Below are 11,647 nucleotides of genomic sequence, written 5' to 3'. Positions count from 1 at the left end.
ACAAAGTCCTGGCTCTATGCTCAGGAATCATTTCTGGCTAGGCTTAGAGGACCATTTTGGTGCAATAGATTGAAGCTCTGTTGGCTATATGAAAAGCAAGAATCCTAACCTTGGTACTATTTTTATGGTCTGACTTTTTGTTTCGGGGGGGGGGGGGCAATACCAAAAGGTGCTCAAGTGATTGTTCCAGGGATCATTGTGCCTTCCCAGCCCTTTGAACTAGATCCCCAGTCTGGGATTGTTAGGTTTATGGAAATCTAACATGGTATTCCCATTTAATAATAGTACCATTCAATAATTATAATAATAATGATAATACCATTTTAACAATGTATTCCCATTCAAGCCTCAAACCTATTCTTTCTCATTACACATTAACCTAAGGAACTTGGCAAGTCTGTACTTTGCAGTCATGATTCAGCTCACACAAGTAAATATTATATCTGGTTTTCAGCAATATCAGCCATATCAGTACAAGATATAACATCTCTCTCAGGATTATAATAGAAATGTTCTAGCCATCTATATAGTCACACCATCATTCCAATGAAGTTAGATGACCCATTCATCTTTTTCTCTCTTTAAATACCAGAACATGCTCAGATCAATCCACTCACATGTAGTCCCTGCGGTCAGCATGGCTGCAGGAACAGTCAAGCTCAACGACTTGAGGGATTCCAAAGCATTTGCTTTTAGTGACATCACACTACAATTAGCCACAGGTGATAGCTTGCTTAACAGTAACCCTCCACAGCATGCCACACATGATCTCTATATTCAATTTTGGCAAATGGCTGAGAGCTACATTTCAGTCCAAAAATATCCCAGATTACATGCTCACATACACATGCTCACACACTTTTCCCTCAGAGGCCACCCTGGTTCTGTAGAAATTTAAGCACTGAAGATTTGCCAGGTTGAACTATGTGTAAGGAATACATAATACTGATAAATACTGACAAGGCAAGGCAGAAACAAAGTTGGACAGTGAGTAGCCTCTTCATCGAGCTGGGACTGGGGTCTCACAAAGTTCAAAGTGGGTGACTGTGGTTGGTGGTCAAGAACCCCCCACTGGTGCTTTGGGTGCCTTGGGCTAAGAGCTTGAGCTAGGATAGGCAATAAAACATGAGGTGAGCTCTACTGAGCACTATACACGTTAGGCTGACAATTTTGGGCTAGTCAAAGAGGAGCATCCTGAAACCAGCAACGTCTCTCCAGCACCCTCTACTGACAAAGTTCAGCATCAGGTCTATGGAGATGAGAAATGTTTGGAGTCTCGCTCCATTATTAAGGCAATGAAGGATGGACTTGAAACAAAGAGGCCGTAAATTGGCAACTGTTTAGCTTATTTTCGCTCTGAGGCACCTCAAGCCTCTTTCTTTCTCAGCTGTCCAGGGCTCTCTGCTGGAACAGAAACCCAGCAGAGATGAGAGTCTCACTAGAGATGTTATCTTATTTCCCTTCCAGTGGGCACAGTACTCCTAGGAAGGATCCCAGGGGAAGCCCTGGACCCCTGTCATCTACAGTGCTCTACACGCCAACTTGCACAACTTTGCCCCTAATTTCCTTGACAGAGTCATCACTCACTGCTCTTCATAACAATTCATAACTCATTTACCAGATATTGAGTCCTGGGTCTACAAAGGGTTTAGTGGCTCCTCAGAATCCAGACTTCATAGAAATAATTGCCTCCAGGACAATCCATATCCTTGGGCCCTACTCCTCTCTGATATCTGAGCCCAGGTACCCAGGGACAACAAACGATTTGTAAATGGGTTGTCAGGTCATCTTTAGAGGTTGCAGAGGCAAGGTTACAGAGTCAGAAATAGGTTGGGCTAGAGAGATAATATAACACTAGCCTTGCACAGCTAACACAGGTTTGGTCTCTGGTACCACATAGAGTCCTAAAACCCACCAGGAGTAATTCCTAAGCACAGAGCTAAGAGTAAGACCTGACCACTGCCAGACATAGTCCCAAACCAATAACAACAGAAGAAGAAACAATTAAAGCTGCGCAATTAGGAACAGCTGAATTAAAAGTCAAGCCCAGTCTGACTCCCAAGTCCACGACTTCGTTTCCATAGAGGATGTTGTTTCCTGCTCTCTGCTAATCTGGCTGAAGTATTGGTGATGAATATTTGCAAGCGTGGTTTTATAGAAATAAGGTGCAACTGATGAGATGCTGGGAGGAATTCAAGCTTCTGAGAAGAGGAATGGCAGATCTTTCAGAATGCCTTCAGGCCTAAATTGTGTTAGTTGAGAGAAGGAACCACAGCTGGGAAGAAGCTGCCTTTAGGGATTAAATGTAATTGGTGCCTTTTCCCTACAAGACTGAGCTGGTGGGCTGGTAGCTATCACCCCCACGGATTTGGTTTTTGTCTTGTTTTTTTTAATTTATTTTATTTTATTTTATTATTTTTATTTTTTTGGTCTCACCAGGTGACGCTCAGGAGTTACTCCTGGCTATGCACTCAGAAATCGCTCCTGGCTTGGGAAACCATACTGGAACGAAACCGAGGTCTGTCCTGAATCAGCTGCATGCAAGGCAAACACCCTACCGCTGTGTTATCGCTCTGGCCCCCCACAGGTCTGTTTTATGTTCATCATTTTATGCTTCCCTGCACACTAGTGGGAGCAGGAGAAACAGGGCCTAGGATTGGGGCAGGGAGAATAACTAGGTCCTGTAGTAAATTAAGTTGTTTGTTTTTATTACTTTTAAAGAAATTATCTATAATCTAAAAAATAAAGGACTATGAAGTAATTATTACCCTTGAGGATGAAACTTCTTAGTAATATGATTTTCGCTTCAAGAGTCATCTCCTACCCCCAACCTATGATAGCCATCTTACAGACATGATAGAATTGGGACAGTGCTGAGCACCCGGGCTCAACCAGCATGACTCACCCACTCCTGCTATTTTAATAACAAGTCATGGAAATATTGTCGTGAGAACAAAGTACTCTATCTACTGTCCACCACCTGGAGGTTACCTCCTCCTCCCCTCTTCCAAATTCCCCAAGCCCAGTCTTCCTCCTTTACTTTCTGCAAACTACTCCCTGCAGCTCAGGATCTCAGAGTCCAGATGTTCAAAAATAAATCTGATCTGCATTATCAATGCCTGTGGCTAGACTCAGACAAGCTCACATGCATTTAATCTTTTTTTGGTAATCTGTAGCATTTTGGGTTATTTGGGAGGTTAGGGTGGGATATAGCTTTCACCCCTTGTTTCCATGAGGAGTAATCGAAAAGAGTTGACTTGTGATTGTCAGAGAGACCAAATTCAGAAAAATAAATCCTCTCTAATTTGCAGAGGCCTGAGCAGCCTAGATCCCTTCTTGGAGTATCAGCTTTAAGCTGCCCACAATGAAAAGTGGAGTTCTCCTTCCTATACCCTCACAACACTGGCTGCCCAAGTGCAGGGCCAGCTATTGAGACTTCTGGTCTGGCTCCAAGTTAACAGAATGAATGCTTTGGATCCACATTTTCAATCCACGTAGTCCTCAGGGCTTATTCCTTGCCATGTTCAGGAATCACTCCTGGTAGACAGGGTTATATGTAGTGCTGGATTCAAACCTGGGACAACTACATGCAAGGCAAGTGCTTTATCTGTTATCCTATCTCTCCAGCCCACCACATTCTTTTCTTGGGATTTAAAAATCTGAAGGAAGCTGGTATGTCATGTAACTGGAAAGTAAAAGAGCTGGGGACCATGGTGCAGGAGAAATTCCTCAGCTAAGAAGTGAAGATCAGGTACAGAGTTGAAAATTGTCCTACATGTTTCCAGATTGCTCAGTGCAGATGCCTATCCAGGGAGGTGTCCATTGCTCCTGGCCTATTTTTGTGTATCTGTGATGTTTCTTCTTGCATTCAAGCAGGATGCAAACAGGACATGGAGGATCAGCCAAATTCAGAGTAAAATCCAGATCTCCAGGCCCAAATGAATGTGTCTCTCAAAAGCAGAAGTGCTCATGAAAATGCAGAATAATATGGAACAATGACCACTTTACCCGATCCACAGTGAGTTCTGCCCTGTCCACTGCCAGCCAGAAGCTCTAAGTCACTGAAGTTGGAGGAAGGCTGTCTGAGCAGCTTTCTTCCCATCCTTCCCCAGAGGAGATGCTACTGCATTTTCTGTGAATTATCAGGGGTGATGCAGCCTGCAGAGTGTTCCCACCAGGCTCTGCTCCTCAAGCCTCACTTGCCACCCAATGATGTCTTAAAAGAAAGGGGAGAATTCTACTGAAGGACGAGGGAGATTTTGCCAAGGATATTGTAGACCACAAACAAAATCCATAGGTGAAACTAAGGAAGTTGCTTCAAATGTGGATTGCTGTGTGGTCGGTCATGAGTGAGAATGTTTCAGAAGGGCTGTCAGAGTAGTGAGAAACACTTCAAATCTTTTGAGGGAGAGTTCATGGACTCCCATGGATGAAAAAACATGAAGTGGACATGCAAAGTCAGATGCATTATCCCCTCAAGTGACAATGGTCCCTTTCAAACCATTCCATGGAGAACTTAGTTTCTCTCTGCGATGCCTAAACATTCTGACATCCTACCCTTCCAAATCAATAAAAAGAAATGCCCCTCATATCAAAATTGTTTTATTTTACACAGATGCAAAGAATACCACCTTAAGTAAAAGTATTCATGTTGGGGGGCAGAGCAATAACACAGCGGGTAGAGCATTTGTCTTGCACAAGGTGGACCCCAGTTTGATCCCTGGCATACCATATGGTCCCCCAAACACTGCCAGGTATAAGCTCTGAGCACAGAGCCAGGAGTAACCTCTGAGCACCACTGAATGTGGCCCAAAAACAAACCAAAAAAAGTATTGATGTGATAGAATACTAGAAATCAAAATTTCCAATACTCTTCTGAATGTAATAAAAAAATATGATATAGTGAGCTAGAATGACTGATGGATATGAAAGGAAAATAAATTCATTTAAAGGTGTTGAGTTCTAGACCAGTTGTTATCACCTTTATACACCTGCAGGTTGGCACCTGTCTGCATACTGATCAGAACTTATATCAGAACTTATAACCAAGGCTGTAGATGAGTGGTTTTAACCTTTATACACCCAAGTTCCAGAACTGGTCCATGAACTGTTGGTTGAAGACCACTGATTTGAATGACTATCATCACCCATGCACAACAGTATGGGAACAGATTCTAGGGAAGGCAGAAGTCAGTAACAATAGGCTTAAGAATAGGTAGAGAGTGGTGTATGGAGAGAAGCAAGGAGGAAACTTCCCCATGGAGAATTCTGGAACTCTTTGCCTAGATCCTTCTTTTTTGCCTTTTCATCTTTATGCATCTGAGCAATGGGAACCTGGCCTGTGCCTCTGCCAGTGGGCTTTTTGACTGGTAGCTTCTCCATGTGCTCAGCCAGGGCTATACTCCAGCATTTTGAGGAGGGAAAAGCATGAGGATGGTGGGTTTAGTCCTCTGGCTCCCTTCTTACTGGACCTTGTGATCAAGGTCTAAATTCATCCCACCAACCACCAAGGACCAACTGGGCCAGAGACAGCTCAACAAGCTGAGTTTATGCTTTGCATGCAGAAGACCTAGGTTAAAAGCCAGCACTACATGGTCCCCTGAAAACCATAAGGAGTGACACCCCCAAGGCACTAAACCTGGCATGGTCCCTGAACACCACCAAATGTAACCCTAGAGCCCCCCCCCCACACACACACACAGACTCTCTACTCAACTTGTTTACCTTTTCCTTTCAACATCTCTTCCATATGTGGTTGTATCACCTGCTGTTATATCATTAGGCTCCATACTTAACCTGCTCCTACCTTGACTGTTTTAAAAGTCCTTTATTTAACACTCTTCCCATTGTCCTCATTCATATGTGTCATCTTTCCTCCCAGGACACTAATTGACTCACCATGATAAAGTGCTCACATTTTAGTACCTGTGCTCACTCATCAGTCTTCTGCTAATAGTCTTCTATCCTATAAGGCTATCTCAGGAGGAATTTTTCGTTTGTTTGCATCTCAGTGCCATTAGTGTTCTAGGAGCGTGCAGCCACTCTATACAAGATGCTTGTCAACGCTAAGTGATACTTGAGACCCAACTGCCATTGGGAACAAACTGCCATTGGTGGCCATCAAGTTCCTGTCTTGAGCAGCATTCCCAGGCCCTGAGCTCTCTGGGGAACATAGTAAGTGACTGCAAACTCCAGTCCCCTCTTCAGGTTAAAAACTTCCTCTTCATCCAGTATCAGTTGGAAAATGTTCACTCACCACCATATTTAGTCATATTTGGGGAGGGAGGGTGGAATGTTGGGGCAGTGTCTAAAAAGGAAAAAGGAATGTATATGTACTTGAGTGACTGAGATCACAGTTTGCTCTTCACGTACTCTTCTGGGAAAGCCTCCATCCAAACTCACAAGAGCAAACCACCAAACCAAAATAACACAGAGACCTTTCCCTTCCATTGGCTGGGTGCTTGTTCCTTCTGATTCATTTCTAGCCAAGAGTCACTGTGTCAAGCCATGGCTTTGTCACACTTGTAGGAGACTGAAGTGGCTTCAGGGTCACTCACTGAAGATGTGACAAAGTCCACTCTGATCGCTACTCACAGCAGACTTGTTTGATAAAAGTATGTTTGCCCTATCGAGATAACATCAATTGGCTGACTTGAAGAAACTCTGGCAGCTGCACTGAGAAACAGGAGGAAAGTGTGAATAATACTGTGAGAAAGAGGAACATAGAAGAGGAGAGTGGGTTCTTGTCTTGGGAGTCTCCACTGGGTTCCCAGCACCCAGTGCAGCTGCTTCATCTTGGAAAACCCCTAGCACAAAGAACACAAAGCCAGACCTTCTGTTCACACCTTCTGAGGAAGCCAGTAAAGCCCAGAGCATATAAACTTGGGAAAATGAGAAGTCAAGAGGAAAGGATGTAGAGATGGTTTAAAAATAAAACTTATCAGATGAGAATTAAGTCCTGAGAATGTTATCTCTCACCACAGGAGGGTGGGAAAAAAATAGGCATGTCAAAGAGAACACGGGCCACAGGATGAATAAGCATAAAAATAGGAGGAAATGAGCATGCAGACGTGCCAAGCGTGCAGGAGGAGGCCTTGCTCGAGGTGCTGCTTTCCAGGACAGCATAGAGGCCTCCAGGGAGATAGCAGAAATGGGCTGTGGGACAGTTTGGGGTGGAGTTGTTTCCTCTAGACCTCTTTACAGATTGGTTAGTAGCTTTTCCTCTTGGACATTTAGTACCTTTTCAGAAAGACCAAATTCATAGAAAAGGGTCTTGAGACATTTCTGCTTCCCAACATTTTACAAAGGCAATGGGGAGGGTGTCTATGCCACACCCAGGCAGGGGTCCTCAAACTTTTTAAACAGGGGGCCAGTTCACTGTACTTCAGACGGCTGGAGGGCCAGATTATAGTAAAAACAAAAATTATGAACAAATTTCTATGCACACTGCATATATCTTATTTAGAAGTGAAGAAACAAAATGGGAATAAATACAATATGTGGCCCGCAGGCCGTAGTTTGAAGACCCCTGACTAATGGGACCATGAGGTGTGATCACAGAGTCCTCTGAAGGTAAGCAAATGTCTTAACCCTGCCCAATATCTCTGCCCCTTTTCTAGCATTTTGATGGCAATTGACCTGGAACACACTGATTTTTTTTTCTTCAGAATCCAAATAGCTGGCTATCAGTTCATTCTCTGGCTGATAGTTTCTGCTTCCTCCCTCACAGCAGCTCTTCCCAGCTTCTCTCCATTAGCTCTTCTGAGATCTGCACTGACTTTGGGATGTTCCAAACACTCTCTAAAATATACCTCTCACACCATAGTTATAACTCCCATTGTCATGGAAGTTTTTGTAGAAGAAATGAAAAAAAAATTTTGCACCTTTGACATCTATATAGGGGTCCTGCATTTTTCCCTCAAAAAATGGGCACAAAAATTTAGTTTGTTCATATGTAATGGCTGGTATTTATATAACCTTAAATAATGAATTCTACTCCACAACTATGCTTAAAAATTGAAACAAGGGGCCAGCGAGGTAGCGCTAGAGGTAAGGTGTCTGCCTTGTAAGCACTAGCCAAGGAAGGACCGCGGTTCAATCCCCCGGCGTCCCATATGGTCCCCCCAAGCCAGGGGCAATTTCTGAGCGCTTAGCCAGGAGTAACCCCTAAGCATCCAACGGGTGTGGCCGAAAAACCAAAACAAAAAATTGAAACAAACACAGTTTCTATGTCTGCATTGGGCCGGGTATATATCTTGAAAGAGAAATATACCAACCTGTGAAAAATTATAGCTCATGCAGCTGAAAGCTGATAATTTTGGGAGGAGAGGGCAGGGCCACAAACCCTACCCTACCAAAACCATGCCTACTGCACCCACTTTACTAATGGCTCTGATTCACCATTCACTATGGCTCTCTGCAGACTACAATCTGACCAAAAATCCAGGTATGCTCATAATTAAGCTGACATCACCAACACCTTTTTGGAGTTAATGTGGGGTACTCTCACGCACCTTCTCATACTTCCAGAAGCCCTAGAAACCAAAACACCCCACAAAAGCCTCAGTATCAACAATAATGATTAGAATTTCTGGACCACATGACTGTGAACTTTTTAATACTGTCATCTCTATAGAAACACACCAATACTGATGCCAATGTGCATCTGAAGTCACCTAATGTTTAGAAACAAAAGTAACAGAATGACCGACTAGAAACAAGAGCTTATTAAACCTTCAGATAATAACATTGCCATTAAACCTCATTAGAGGATACAATAATTTTCACAAATTTTGTTATTTTTTCTTTTCTTCTCTTTTTTAAAATAATTTTGCTTCCACTAACCTGGAAACAAATGTGCTATGCCAATTATGTGATAGATGGTCTTGAAATAATTTTTATTTAAAAAAATATTCAGATGATGAAAACACAGGAGATATTTCTAGAACTTGACCAAAAAAAAATAAAAACCACAGAATAATAAATTTATGAAAATTTTCAGGACACAGGAGCGTAAGCAGTAACTACTTCCAAAATAAGCTGATTTTCTAAGTGCTAAGTTTATCAAAGGTCAAACAAACAGGATCCAAAAAGAATTCAGTGCTTTTCAGTACTATGTCATTTAGAGTACTGAAGTAAGAGTGTGTGTTAAATTAAAATGACATGCTTTACAAGCCACCTTTACAAGATCATGTATGCTAACTGTCCACATACAGCTGCCCAAATATTTAGAATAGAATGTTTGTCAATCTTCATTCAACATTACATAAGGTCATCAGTAAAGAACTGTCTGTGATAAAGAATACTCATGTGAGATCACAGAGCACAGAATTAGCTATAGTGGCATCTAATGCATTGCTAACAGATCCCGATCATTCTCTACCATGATTCTGGCCTAGCCCTTTTCTCTCCAGTGAGACAGCTGTGTAGTAAAATTGTATGTGAATGGAAGAACATTGGGTTGGACAGTAAATTGACTTTAATAGAAAAACTAACAGGTTCGTTTCAACAGTGTTCAACCACAGCCAACTTCATTTTGAATACAGCTACTTATTTCTACTCCTTTGGCAGGAGTAGGGGTGGCAATAGTCTCGAACTACCTTACTAACTAGTATTCTCCTCATGGCATTCCAAGACTCAAGACAGAAGCTCAGCTCTACATTATTTTTATTTAAAATAACTTTACCAAGAATATCCTTTGTGCTTATCCTCACAGTTGATCAAATATAAAAGCACCTGACATACACAAACTCCCAATTTTATAAAAAAAAAAAAATGCTGATCCAGCACCAATTCTCCATCAATGCTTTATGAAACACAGGAAATTTCAAGAATGAATGGCCAAAAGAAATTAGGATCCAGCTTCTAAAGAGCCTGAGTCATTTAAAAAAAAACAAAATCATGCCTGAATGGATAATTCATGTTTCAGACAGCCCAGCATTTAATTGGTATTAACTACTCCTCTAAAGATCTATTTAGTGCACTTAGGTAAGACTTTTTATTTCCATGAAATTGGATCTTTGCTTCAAAATTTAATCTCCTGCCCAGAACTTTGCACTATATAGATGACGTAACACTGAGGTAGGCTCTTAACATTTCATTGCCAGGAATATAAAGGAAATTGATCAGATTATTTGCCAAATAATGTTTCTCCAGCAGGGTTAAGCCCTCTCCTAAGTGGGTTGTCAAAGAGAGGAGCAATAAAGCAGACACTATTATAGTTGCATTTTCCAAGTTAATTTTCTAGGACTCAAATTCACCCATGAAAAATCAGTGCATTAAAAAAATTTTGTTATATAGTTTATAGGACTTCTTATTTTTGTGAACAGAATGAGGTCATATATTTTGGCATATCAAAATACTGACTTAAAAATACGGGCCTGGAGAGATAGCACAGCGGTGTTTGCCTTGCAAGCAGCCAATCCAGGACCAAAGGTGGTTGGTTCAAATCCCTGTGTCCCATATGGTCCCCCATGCCTGCCAGGAGCTATTTCTGAGCAAACAGCCAGGAGTAACCCCTGAGCACCGCCAGGTGTGGCCCAAAAACAAAACCAAAAAAAAAAAAAAAATGGGCCCGGAGAGATAGCACAGCGGCGTTTGCCTTGCAAGCAGCCAATCCAGGACCAAAGGTGGTTGGTTCGAATCCCGGTGTCCCATATGGTCCCCTGTGCCTGCCAGGAGCTATTTCTGAGCAGACAGCCAGGAGTAACCCCTGAGCACCGCCAGGTGTGGCCCAAAAACAAAACCAAAAAAAAAAAAATACATGACATACTTATTAGAATGACTTGATATAGTCCTTCAAAATATTGTCACTTTCATTTTCATGACAATAATCATAGAGAAAAACTTAGATTATAGGGGCTAGAGTGACATAGCACAGGGGTTAAAGCATTTGCCTTGTACCAAGTACACCCAGTTTGACTCTCTAGTTGCACATATGGTCTCCTAAGCACTACCAGAGACATTCCTGGAAGCAAAGCTAGGAATAGCCACTGAACAACACTGGGCATGGCTCTCAAACAAAGAAAAAACTTAAAGCAAAAATATTTTTCAAAGTTGTTCCAAGGGACGAATATCCTCCATCTTATATGAAGCGTCCTATATTTATTTCAGCTGTCCCCAGATACTGAAGGGAAAAATTCTTCTTTGCTCATTTTGCAGGTGGAGACTGATCAATGACCTATTCAAACAGGTAAACAAAGATGAAGTGATTCTACGACCAAAACTTTTTTTTAACTTATTAAATTCCCACAATCTACAAAGTGATTCATAGTTGGATTTTAGACATGCTATGTTCCAGCACCAAGTCCTTCACCAGAGTCTTCTCTCCAACAGGGTTCCCAGGTTATCTCCCACCACTCCTTTCTATAAACTGCCAACCTGACCTGACCTTTTTAAGTTTGGTTGTTGATGTTTGGACTTTTTGGTTTTAGTCTTATTGACTCTGTGTACAAACAATATATTCTAAAACACTTAGTCTGAATTTATGCCAATGAGAGAAAGCTACGCATGCAAAAATTCTTGCAAACCTTTCTCAGCAAAGCTATTGGAGATTAATCAAACCATAAAAACACTGTTAAGAGAGTATATTTTACTCAATACATTTTTACTAAGTTCTTAACTCTAAGGCAGTTATTTGCTGGGAATA

The sequence above is a fragment of the Suncus etruscus genome, chromosome 2 (assembly GCF_024139225.1).
Source record: "Suncus etruscus isolate mSunEtr1 chromosome 2, mSunEtr1.pri.cur, whole genome shotgun sequence".
Lineage (NCBI taxonomy): Eukaryota > Metazoa > Chordata > Mammalia > Eulipotyphla > Soricidae > Suncus > Suncus etruscus.
Note: the sequence above shows the minus strand (reverse complement) of the source record.